At 44.1% G+C, this 12,837-nt stretch overlaps 1 long non-coding RNA gene across 1 annotated transcript in view; it reads right to left on the bottom strand.

Annotated features, from left to right (window-relative positions):
• The window catches only part of LOC144004601 (uncharacterized), a 38,183-nt gene extending 26,650 nt beyond the window's left edge, over positions 1-11,533 (bottom strand). The window contains exon 1 of the long non-coding RNA XR_013279413.1: positions 11,364-11,533. This is a non-coding gene — a long non-coding RNA (uncharacterized LOC144004601). The remainder of the gene's footprint in view (positions 1-11,363) is intronic.
• Between the last annotated feature and the right edge of the window lie 1,304 nt (positions 11,534-12,837).

The following is a 12,837-nucleotide window of genomic DNA, read 5'->3' as shown; positions in this document are numbered from 1 at the left end:
GTTTTATACACAGATGGTTCTAAGAAGGGTGAAGACCAGAATGCCCACTGGGGCTTCATCCTGAAACACAATGGTAAAGAGGTATGCCGCCGGAAGGGTCAGACTCCTGGTAGTGCCCAAGCAGGAGAGGCTACAGCGGTGTTAGAAGGATTGTTAGAGGCCATAAGATTACACGTGAGTCGAGTAAGACTTATAACCGATAGTCACTATTGTGCTCAGGCGCTCAAAGAAGACTTATCCATTTGGGAAGAAAATGGGTTTGAAGGAGCGAGGAGTAGAGAAATTGCTCATGCTGAGTTGTGGAAGAAAATAGCCGAGTTAAGGTTGAATATGACTATCGATGTTGTTCACCAGAAAGCCCACGTCAAGGAGGGGGCTCACTGGAGAGGTAATGATGAAATAGATAAATACGTCCAAGAGAGAAGAGTGGTAATTGTAGGAGCAGAAAAATGGGACGATACTCCCAAAGGAGGAAAATTGGTCCCGAATGAGTTTGTGTGTGAGGTGACTAAGGCCGTACATGAAGCGCTAGGCCACGGAGGTGCCTTGCCCACAAAAAGAGAGCTGGAAAAACTGGAACTTTGGATCCCAGAAAAGAAAATCCGTTCAGTTATACGAAATTGCGAGTTGTGTAATAAGTATAATGCAGGACGCCGAGGACAGCGAGTGGACGGATTGACGATTAAAAGCACTGTTCCATGGGCATCAGTTTGCATGGACGTAGCAGGCCCCATGGGAGTAAACGGCACTAAAGGTGAGAAATATCTTATTGTGCTTGTAGATTCGATGTCAGGACATTTTGGCTTGAAAGCTGTACGTAATGCGAATGCTAATAGTGTGCTGAAAACGCTAGAAGAAGGTTGTATGTGGTTAGGCATACCGAGAGAATTAAGAACTGACAATGGAACTCATTTCAAAAACGCTACAATAGACAGGTGGTGTCAGAAGTGGGGAATAATAAGAACTTATTCGCCGCCCTACACCCCTCAAGCTAACGGCGTGGCTGAAAGGACCATTGGTCTAGTTAAAAGTTGGCTTGGGAAAAATGCTAATGGAAAAGAATGGAGTGAGAGATTGGTGGAGTTGGTCAAGGATTTGAATGGGAGGTGTCGAGCAGATAGACCTTCCCCCTCAGAGGAATTGAACCAGCGCCCCTTTGTCGCACCTGAGGTAGGACGGATGCAAAGCACACAACACCCTCAAAAGGGAAAGTGCCCATTTCAGGTAGGACAGAGAGTGTGGATAAAAGCTCATGGTCCTTTTGATAGTCAGGCAGTGAAAGCGAAATATGACCAGTTTGACATCGTGGAAGAAGTGTTGGACAGAAATACAGTGCGATTGAGGAAGAAGGGAGTCCAAGGGGTAGAGCAGCTAAAACCGATACCAGTTAATTCAGCCTGAAGTTAAGGAGTAAGACAAATAATTAAAAAAATGGAACCAGTCCCTCCGGACTTTGTCAAGCTTGTCATGATGAAAGGAGCTGTCATCGTGCGGAGGACGGAGAAGGTGATAATGGTCGGTAAGGCATTTAATCTTTGGATGAATGCAGTGAGAGGATATGTTAATAATAGAGTGGAAGATTTTAGTTGGCAACCGGCTGTCTCGACCTGCGTAATTTGCGATGGAAACGAGGAGTCGAGGGAGCAGTGGAATATAGCAAATAAGTATTGGGTAGATGGCTTTAAGCCGGACTTGAGTGAAGTAGGCCCGGCTAAGGTGCTTGAAATACAGGTGTGTGGATACTGTAGAATAAAAAGCCTACCTAGGATAAAAGCGTATGCTCAGTGGGACTTAGCCCCGCAAGAGAATACAGAGGCACAGCACTGTGAATGTTTGTGGGACGGGGAGAGCATACTGTATTGCCTACATTGTAGGATGAGAATGGGAAAAGGTTCACTAGTGAGAGCAGGAGAGGCCGAGGGATGGCAGTTAACTGGAGCAGAAACTTCGATAAAGTCGCTAAGTTCCGATTTGCTGACCTATTGGCCGATGGAAGTGAACGAGAGGACTCGCGACCCGAGGTTCCAGGCACTGCTTTACAACAACTGGCCACCGCATGGAGGTAAGTATGGCTTGGCTCCATTAATTGTTGGCTCGGAAGCGGTGCCAACTTTAGTTCACGTTGAACCTGTGTTAAGTGGGGGGGAACCAAGAACCCCCTGGCCCACGCTAATCAATGTTGCTTTGGCCCGAGGGGACATTCCAATGGAAACGTTGCCTGATGTCCCGCAGGAAAAAGCAGTGAATATTAGCGCTGTGGATGGTAGTCATGTAGTAAAGGAGACTACATTGAATAGAATGGAATATAAAGCTAAAACAGTAGTAGTAAAGATGAGTCCAGCGATGCCGCGAGGATGGGTTTTGGGGGACCCGATATATTGGTTGAAGATAAAAGTAATGATGGCTATGAAACCCTATGAGGGAATATACTCGTTAGGGATGGCAGTGTCGATGAGTACAGAGGAGGAAGCCAAACGGCTGCACCCCAACTGTACTTTTAATGGAGAATACTTTGGTACTAGGCCGACAAGAGGGCATAGTAGTGAGAGGGTAGATGAAGAAGTAAAGCCTAAGGGTAATGAGAAGTTGTTGGCATTGGCTCAAGTGGCCACAAGAGAGCTGGAATATCTTTATGTGAGTTCATTAGAAGAGGATGAACACAAGGCACCCAGGTCGAAGGGAGACTTTGACCTCAGGGGTCGTCCGAAGAAGTATAAGGGGAAAGGATGTCCCTATCCGGGTTGTACCGGAGAAGGAAACGTGTTAGGCTACCACAAAAAGCATTGGTCTTTGCGTGGATGCCCTAAATTTTGTGAGAAAAATCCATGGCGGTATAATAATGCACCTAAATGGAAAAAATTGGCAGAAATGTGTATAAAAGCCCCCCATTCCGTTTTTCCTCAACAGGAGCAACCGGGAAAGGGAGTTGTACCGGAAACTCCAGCCGCAGGGTCGGGAACGGAGTGGAGGGAAAAGCCAGAGATAAGTGAGAGCCCCTCCTCTAACGAGGAGGAGCCAGAGGGTAAAGGGTACGAAGGCGAAGCAAGCGAAGATAGCGAGGTTGATGAGGTGAAGGAGCACAAGGTCCTTAAGGGGGTCCTGTCACGCTTTTGGAACAGGCACCAGGACCCACAGCCCTCTTCATCCGCTGAGAAGTAGCAACAAGAAGAAGATGGAAGGTGAGATTGCTGAGCTAAAGACTAGAGTAACCAGATTAGAGACACATAGACAATTATTAGAAATTTTTTTAGGAGCATTTGTACCGGCTTTGAACAATTTTTTAGTAGATATTGGGCAATTTAGGCCACATTGGGTGTTTTTAATTAAGGATTCTCGGGACAGGAATGCTGAGCAGGAAGGGTTGAGAGATAAAATTACGCTATTGGAAAGGCGAATTAGGGAATTAGAGGCCAAAGTAGAGGAGCTTGACCAGACCCCCGCAAACCTTGAGCAGCAGGAATTACCAGGACCCTCAACAACTTTGTTGTTTGATTATCAAGAGTTTCGTCGTGATCAAATGCGAGACAGATTGGCTGAATTGAGGGCCAAACATGATGGAAGTAAGTAAAAAAGATTAGGAGGTGCGGGGGAAATTGGATATAATATAATAGATGTAGAAATCCCCTTTTGAATTGAAGTAAAATGTATTTGGTTCAGTGGACGGTGGAATCGATTTGATAGAAATCAGATGATTGTGCCCCACGTTGTAAATAATTGTGTAACGAAGCGTTGTAAGAATTGCTTTGCCCCACAGAGGCCAACCCCCAGAAAAAAGGGAGGAGCCAGGGTGAGTTTGAAATTTAGTAGTCTACAGAAGGTGGATTGTTAGTAGAGAGTATGAAACGTAGCTACTCAGAAGCGATGGAGGAGGATCAAGACATTGGTGACAGCGGTGGCAAATCAGTAATACCCGGACGACTTTGTTCAGCCAGGAACAGGGTAAGGTTTGAGAACCAAAGATGGAGTCCTCCAGGTTATGATACCCCGTTGTATGAAATACCTAGACCTGCGACTTTAAACTTGCCTCACCCTTTGACTCTAGAGGTAAGAGGAGAGCCGCATGTTTACGCCAATATAGGAACAATTACCCGCCAGCCAGAGCGTGGTGGCAACGGTAGGGACAGGGTTGAGAACCCCTATGAGATTCCTACATATGGAGGTAGCCCCACGTTGTTTGAGGACCCATTGGACACCGTTCATGAACAACCTGAAGCGGACAGAGTTTACATGAACGTTCCTGTCATCCGTCGAAGACGACGCTGGGTGTACGGTAGGGTTTGGCTGGCCACCATACTTTGCTTGATAGTAATAACCTTGATTTATTGTTTGTTGGGACTGCGAGCGCAGAGAAGGCGAAGGTTCAGCTTCGACAGCGTAGCTCCAATTAGTCCCATTGACTTGGTTGAGATACGGTATGGCAGCACTAAAATAGCCAACCAAACGTGCTGGAAAGTGGAGGTAATGCATGTCAGTGAAGAATGGAAGAGAAGTAAGGGACCGCAGAGGGAAGCCTGCGGTGCCGGAGCGGACAATCCCTGTGAGGGGCAATGGAAGGAAGAGAGAACCGCCCTCGTGAATTCCTTCCTTCGCGACAAAGTTCATCAACCGGATTTTTATAATATAGCGGTGGAGGTTTTGAAAGAAAGCACCACGTACCCTGTAAAATCAAAGAGTAAGTGTAAAGTTCGAGTAGTTTACCGGATTAGTAGCACAGCAAACGACTCCATGGTTAATGTTACTTTGTTATGCTTGGAAAAGTTAGAGCAACGAAGTGTTAGAAATAATTGGGTCCAGATTGAGGAAGGAGATCCTTCTTGGTACGTTAATGAATATTGTGCAAGGTTGCCAGATGCGACAGGAGGATACTGGTTAGAGACAGACCCTGACGACCCGGATTTCAGAATTCCAGCGGCCCCACGAAATGACACTTGTACCGAACTTCGGCCGGCATGGGAACCATGCTGGAGCTGTTTAACCTTTCGATGCAAGGGACCAGGGACCAACGGGACCATTGAGGGACCAAGGGTCAACGGGACCAGTGATTACTTACCAGGTACTCCTGCTCCAGCATCGGGTAAGTACCCTTTAGTTTTTCATCAACGAAGGCTTAAAAAATTTAGAAAGCCGAGGGCGATTGAAGTTTTTGCCCCACGTTTTAAACGTACGATTTTCGCCTCACCGAAATTTCTTGGAATGCAGGGGTTCAAAAAGCCCCCACCAAGGAAAGTTAAAAAGAAACGGCCGAGGTACAGAGTTAGGTTAAATAAGACCCGGTCACATAATAGATTACGTAGGACGGTATACGCCGCGACTATTTTTGGAAGAAATACGTTTAGGAGGACCCCACCAATTACACCTCCAATAAAAGTAATAAATAAAATAAATAAAGTTAGTAAAGTAATAAAGAAACGGCCGGGATGCAGGGTTAGGTTAAGTAAAGCCCAGTTGTATTATAATGATAGCCATTGTGATTGGAATATGATGAGGTATTGTCCCGTGCCCTACCACATGTTTTGCTTTGCGGATAGCGGCAGTAGTCTTACCCTCCCCGAAGGAGGGTTAGGAGGTGGCGCGAGTACCTTGCTTACTCACCTTTTTGCAATGAGTGTTAAAAACGCACTATGTGACAGGAAGATAGAAGTGAAGCACGAAGAGTGGTTGAATAACTCTTTTCCATGGATATGGAAAAGGGGTACGTATGTGTTGGAATCAACCTTTAATATGACTGAAAATAACTGTACTAAATATAAGACGAGTACAAATGTGGGCTCAACGCATTCCTACGCCAGATGATTTACATAATGTCCCGCAGGGTGATTTTGATAAAATTGACCAATGTGTAGCATTAAAAATGTATGACAGATTGCATGGGCAGGATTGGGTAAGTGGTATTTCACCGCGATGCCCCTTGGTAGAAATAGGAACGCCACCTTTGACTCGGTGGATTTATAACTGTGCAGGGTTAAAAACAAACTTAACGATTAAAGGGGTGCTACAAGCATGGAAAGAAATACATACGAGAGACGAGAGTAAGACGTGGTGGGGACTCAATAAAGATGAAATGGAAAAAGATGTATTACCTTGCTTAGGAAAGTCAGAAAATTATTGGGTTAAATATCAATATATGGCGACAGTGTATTCTAAAGAGAATGACATTTGGCCTGACAGTGAAAGACCAGCCTTATACGCTAGTCCACGGCCGTGGGAGATGGTGTGTAAGGGTGGAAATTCCGGGAAGGATTTGAAAAATTGTACGATTGTGTTAGCACGTAAACCTTGTTATAAAGTTTCCCGGTTTAAGAATTTTTGTACCCCACGTTACCACGATGAAGATTATGCCAATATCGAGGGAACGGTATGGATTAAGGATAGTAGTAATAGATGGATTCGTAGCCAAGCGGTAGGAAGGGATTACTGCGCGCGATGGGACAATGATAAAGAATTGTCTAAAATGGTAGGACTTAAAATTATCCCCAAGCCTCCTGACTCCATTATGCAAATTTTAGAGGGTCATGCATTTAGAAAGTCCCTTTGTGCAGGAGACATAGTTACGGGGTTTGATTGGTTGGGATTCAATAAAATTTTTGGCCCAGGCACATGCCACGAACCTGCTGAAAAATGGCTGCATTGTGGACACAGTGACGAATACAATCATAAAGGGGAACATGTATGTACTTGGTATGAGAGAATTGGATTGGCAATAAAGGGTGTAGTTAAAACTGTGGCCACAACAGCCGTTGAAGTTGTGGAAGATGTGGCAGAGACGGCTTTTCAGGGTATAAAAACCGGGCTGTCAAATTTAGCACAAGATGTGGGACTTTGGTTCCTGCTAGGTTTAGGAATTGTTTTAGCGGCAGTGATAGCTTTTGTATTTGTTAAAAGAGGATCTTTGTCGCTATGTCCTCGTCGAGAACACAAAGAGAAAGCCTCACCTAATATGGTAAAAGCTCGGCTATTGGCCAATGAGCTACAGGAAAATTGGGGAGGGGCGTCGAAGAGGAGGTTACTGAGTATTGAGGAAGGGCTGCAAAAGAGGGCGGGATCGACTCGATTTTAAAAACACCAGCCCTGACTGCCTCAATCCTCACTGACACTTTTTGGCGGAACAGTAAAACTACACATGACCATGGCATGCGGTGCGGTTAATGGTACTAAAGGGAGACCAGGCGCTCTTCAGAATGTAAGTAGTGAAGCTGAATATTGGATGATTTTTACAATATGGCTTCTTTATTGCTGTACTGGACAATGGGACATTTGGCAGTTAACTCGACCCTTTATTTTGGTGATAGCTGTTACCAAGGTACTGGTGTTACGCTTTGTGTTTTGTACATACACACTGGGATTGGGATGCTTCATTGTGTACATGCATGGCCGAATTAGAATAAATTATAAAACTCCAAGAGGGGTAGCTGAAACTTTCCTCTTGGTGTGCTGGGTTTGTTTAGATGTAACCTCTATCATGATTTTTGAGGTTTTATATGGAGCAGTTATATTAGAAGGCATATTTGCCATGGCATTGGCTTTGTATATCATGAATATGGTGATTCGCCTTCAACGAAATCCTGTGGCTACGGGCAGCAGGGTTTGGATGTGGCGAACAGCTAAACTAACTTTATGGGGTATAGTTTGGGGAATAATTTCAATTCTCCTTTGGCTGCGCCTGGTCGACCAATTAGTTTTAGTAGTTTGGTTTTTTACATATGCAGCTTTTTTTACTCTCCCGCCAAAAGGTTCCGCTACTCGGAGAGCGACCACACCCTCGCTCTCTCGGCGTAGTGGCATTCCGCATTCTCTCGACAGAGCGGGTGCGGATGATCAGTTAGATCAAGAACAGAATGTATATACTGGAAGCCGCAATTTAGCCGGCTCTCCTCAGGTTTAAGAATTGTCGGATTGTGTTTGTGTGTTTACCAGGATTACCTTGATGTGCCACGGTGTGCCTTTTGTGGAATCGATCTCCTCCTCTTCTCAGCTTGGGTAGTGGGAGACGATTACTACGGGCACTGCTGTTATCGTTTGCCTCCGAGGGATGTGAGTAACAACATGTGGCTCATACCCGACGGGCTTTATATGACTTATGTTAAGGGTATCGCGGGAGGTGTGCATGATCTTTTTGATTCCGCCTGGAGTAAGATATGGACGTGGCCTGGCTTTGCTGACCTCGCGGGCTCAAGTAAGTTGGAAGGTTTGGTTCAAAGTCCGATAAAAGACACACGTTATCATTTTAACAGTAAATGGGTGCTCATCGGGAGGACTGTCCCTTTGATGCGCATGGTATGGCGTTTGTTTGACGGTACTCGACGCTTAACTTTTAATACCCCGGCTGGCTTTTGTGTAGCCGCCACTCCTAAGAGGAAGGCCAGACCTATCGAACAAGCCAGGGCCAGTGCTGGGGAGGAGCGACCCTGCGCGCCTGAAACGGCCCCCTCGCCCCCCCTGGACCGGGTTGAAGAGCCTGGGGAACCCAGAGCCGCCCGACAGGAGGCTCCAGTTGGTAAGGTCATGCCACTGTTGAGACCAGTCTCCCCCGCGGTTTCATCATTTGTTGATGGCCCGGCGGATGTGCTGAGCGAGGATGAGGACTCGTTGGCTGCGTTGTCGCCCTCCCTGATGGTAGGTGATTTTGGCCTGTGGTCTCCGTTTCCTGATCCTTCATCCGTCTCCTTGCCTTCTGTCTCCCCGGCGTCTCCAATGAGAGATGTAGGGGGGGTGGAGGACGAGTGGATGATGGGGTTGGATGGGGAGCTTGAGCAAGTCGCTCCGCTCATGCAGCTGATTTGCATGGGGGACACTGATGATCTCTAGGAGGGGGTGTCGAATTGAGTGGGATCGAGTGGGTCAGATGCTGCGCCATATCATGTATAAATTAAATGACAACTTATGGACTGAACTCAATTCTAGAATTAGAGATCAATTAGTGTCCATAAGATCAAGGAATTGGTGTCTATAGGGCTGACAAAATCACACTTTGGCCTCTGGGTGTAGTTCCCCAAGGTAACCACCAGATGCCGCCAAACCTAAGCAACCAGGGTCGCCTGCTTAGCAGGGACAGGTCATCCCTTATTAAGCCCCACGTTTTAACCGTATTGCCCCACATTTTGAAGTTTGATATATCCCCACGTTGTAATAATAAAGCCTTACGTTTACAAATAAATAACGTTATCCTGAAGCCCCACGTATTAATATATAATAAATAAGTAAATGAAGGTATCCTGAATTAAATAATAATACACACAAAACACAATCTTCATTCGACAATTGTTAACCTGAATTATGGATCAATGCTTACAGCACATTGAAGCCACTGTGAAACTTTGCTGTCTTTTATTTCCTTTTATTTACATGCGATACTGTCTATTATCGCTGATAAGATTGCTGTAACTGCATTGAGTGTCGAGATTGCCTGTATGTAAAATGTTTTCTCTCAGCATTGTCATACAAGATGTGTAACAAATGAAAAGAATTAACCTGTTGAGATTCCCTGAGAGGTTTTGGGATTTGACATGTCGTGTGTATACATGTTATTCATGCTTGCATAAGTTTGGTTAAGAATATTATCATTGATTTGATGTTTAATAGCTCCACGTTAAGAGCCAAGACCGTTAGAATTGTAACTGTGACTTTTTGGCCCCACATTGGGTTGTTGCCATGTCTATGGCAACTTAAGATGGCGTATTGCCCCACGTATAGCATATTGCCCCACTTAAGATGGCATATGGCCACGTAAGATGGCATATGGCAACTTAAGATGGCGTAGTGCCCCATGTAGAGTGAGCACATTGCCCCACGTAAGATGGATACATTGCCCTACGTGCATATGTACGCAGAAAGCTACGCAGAAAGCTGCTACGCAGAAAGCTCCACGTAAGTTGAAATGTATTTTTGTTTGAATAACAGGAACTGGCCAAGCTCTGTGGTGTGTGTAGCTTAGCAACCAGTTTCCTGTGTATGCTTGTGTGAAAAGAATGAGCTCCAATATTACGCGCTTGTTACTCAATTGTATGTGCCCGTGAACATATGTGGCGTCCTACTTCATCTCAGCGCATGGATTTATGAAGAGACTACAAGTGACTGGAACGACCGGCGGAAGACCACCGTTACCAAGGAGATGCTGTGACGCAACCAAGGTTATAAAAGATTGCCCCTGGCAACGATCGGGGCTCCGAGCTTTCAGCTCTTTGTCGTGAAGCGATCAACCCGTGAGGAGTGTGTCGTTAGAGAAAGCGTACAGCAGAGTGATAGGACTTAGGTTTTTTACGGAGGACCTTTGGCTGTTAGCTGCGAACGGGACTTTTCTCTCCAAATTGGGTAATGTACAATGCTTTATTGAATAAGATGTTTAAGAGGAAGTTATGAACGGTTAATCGCGTGTAGGGACGGAGCCATTTTAACACACTTCCATATCTTCAATTTATTTTTAGCCAAAAACGTCTTATTTTAAAATTAGGTCTTGAGCTCTTTGAAGAAGTGATCAATCTTAGAAGGCTTTATTTAAAGGTTTAAATAATTATGTTTGATTTCCCTTTTTCTATTTTATTTTATATTTTATGAATTTTAATTTCAATTGTAATTGTGATTTTTGAAGTCTATAATTGCGCCCTGCGTTTGGCGAATGCGCATTGAAGAATTTGAAAATTGCTTTTATGTTCATATCATTATTTGAAAATAAAACTATTGAAAGACAATCCTTGATTTAATTATTTTGTTTGTTTCCTTCGGTTTTTTACTTTATTAATTAATTAGATATATTAGGAGTCCTAATAAAGAATATTAAAAACCGATTGTGAATTTATTAGTTTATTTGTTTATTTGTTGATTTCATTTTTGTTTTATTATTTTGGGACGTTTTGAGAAAGTCCAGGTCATTTTATAAGACCTCGTTGTTTTTCCTTCGAGACGGGCAGTGGCCGCGGACGTTTGGAAAAGAGGTAAGTGCATTTTAATAATAAGTGATGAAGGTTTCCATTTTATATTAATAAAGTCGAATACTCCTGCTTGATGTGAAACAAGTCCGTATGATCCTAACAAGGATTATTAAATGACTAGGTCAATAACAAATGCAAACAACTAAGAGAAGTGGAGCTGCCAAGTAAGTGAGGTGTTCAGGCTATTATTCCTGGGTTTTGTGTGGTTGCTCATTCAGGATTAATAGGTGGATGAAGACGGGTTGACCTCATGATAAGAAGACAGTGAACAAACCTAGGTGAGTCTACTTCGATATATCGGCTTAACTAATTTCCGTCCCCTCACGTTGACGCCTTAGAGCCGGTGAGGGAAAAGGGGAATCACTGACCCATTGATTGGAGAGTCGATCAGGACATTTTTCCCGATTTAGTCCTGCGGGTAAGCGGAAGTTGACAAGCCCCACGTCGCTGTTGCTTCAAGCACCACAGACACTCAGGTGGATAGTTGATGTTTCTTTTAATGTCATGTCACTGCAACACAGTGTGACAAAGCAAGGCAGTGGTGAATCGCTGGGTCTCGGGCAAGCGAAATCACGCCAAGACTCCTCGTAGCTCTGAGCAAACGCTACGGGGCCGTCCTCCAAGTCCCACTGCGGCACGCAACCCGTTGCTTCACTTCCGCCATAATTTAATACTAAATATATAACTCCGTTACAGATAGATACATTCAAGTTTCACAAGTCAATGAAATATTTGATGTAATTGCAAATAACTCATATTTATTGGATTAGTAGTAACAAGTGAATTAAGTGAACTTGAAAAAAAAAAAAACTCGCATTAATCCAAATATATATAAGTGTTAATATTTATTACCATTCACAAATCCTTGTGCGCTCTCCTCCATGTACTTGTCTCCTGCTCAAACAAGTGGCGGATGAAAGGTTTTTATTTTATTAGTTGACTATTCGTCTTTTTCTTTCTTTAATTATTTACAGAGTTTGAAATATTTCACTCAGTAAGGAAGAGAAAATAGATATGTATCATGCTCATCTTCGAATGCAGGGAGTCTGAAAAATGAATTCTCAACTAAGTAAAGGATAACTTCCACTTTGTCACTTCCCACCACTGTCACCTGCATTCATCTCCTCCATGCAGGTCTTTGCGTCAAACTGTTAATGTGAACCCGGACAATACCACAGGAACCGTGAGCAAGGGCCTGCGTCCTGGCGTCATATGACGCCCATGTAGAGCGTCTATCCAGGCATCACTTCGCATGTGCCATGTGCAGATGTGCAACAACAGCGACCCCACAGGTTACTTTTGAGGATCAGCTTGGATAAATAATAATAAGAATTGAAAACAAATAAAACATGTTTGCCGAATTGAAGTGTTGTTATTGAATTTAACACTCATTTAGCCATTTTCAGCAGTAAGAAGTTAACATTTTGTCTATAATTGGTAACTTCATTATTTTCCACGTACAATTAAAACCTTTTAATAACACGTTTTGCCACTTGCTATCGATGAAAAATGACATCACGTGTGCTGAGGTAGCGACCAATCATGGCTCAGTTTGCTAACATCACATGACCAAACCCAGAAAATGCAACACTTTGCTGCCTTGTAATTCACGTCGAGTAGAAAATTGCGCGTGCGCGCCCCCTCGTGTATTTTCTACTGGCGAACAGGGAATTTATTTTGATTTCCGAGTTGAGTGAACCTTTCAAGTTTCAACATGGAGGAGAGCGCACAAGGATTTGTGAATGGTAATAAATATTAACACTTATAAGGGTGTTAACGTCCGCTACCACAGCAGGCTGTTTTAGAATCTACACAATTACGAGCTTACACAATTTTGCTATAACAACAAAATCACATGAACAGAACTCGGTCGTAATTAGTGTCCGAGTGGCAACGTCCGGCAGGGTTTGAC

This window comes from Festucalex cinctus, chromosome 1, assembly GCF_051991245.1.
Source record: "Festucalex cinctus isolate MCC-2025b chromosome 1, RoL_Fcin_1.0, whole genome shotgun sequence".
Classification (NCBI taxonomy): Eukaryota; Metazoa; Chordata; class Actinopteri; order Syngnathiformes; family Syngnathidae; genus Festucalex; species Festucalex cinctus.
Note: the sequence above shows the minus strand (reverse complement) of the source record. Positions and strands in the feature narration are given on the sequence as shown.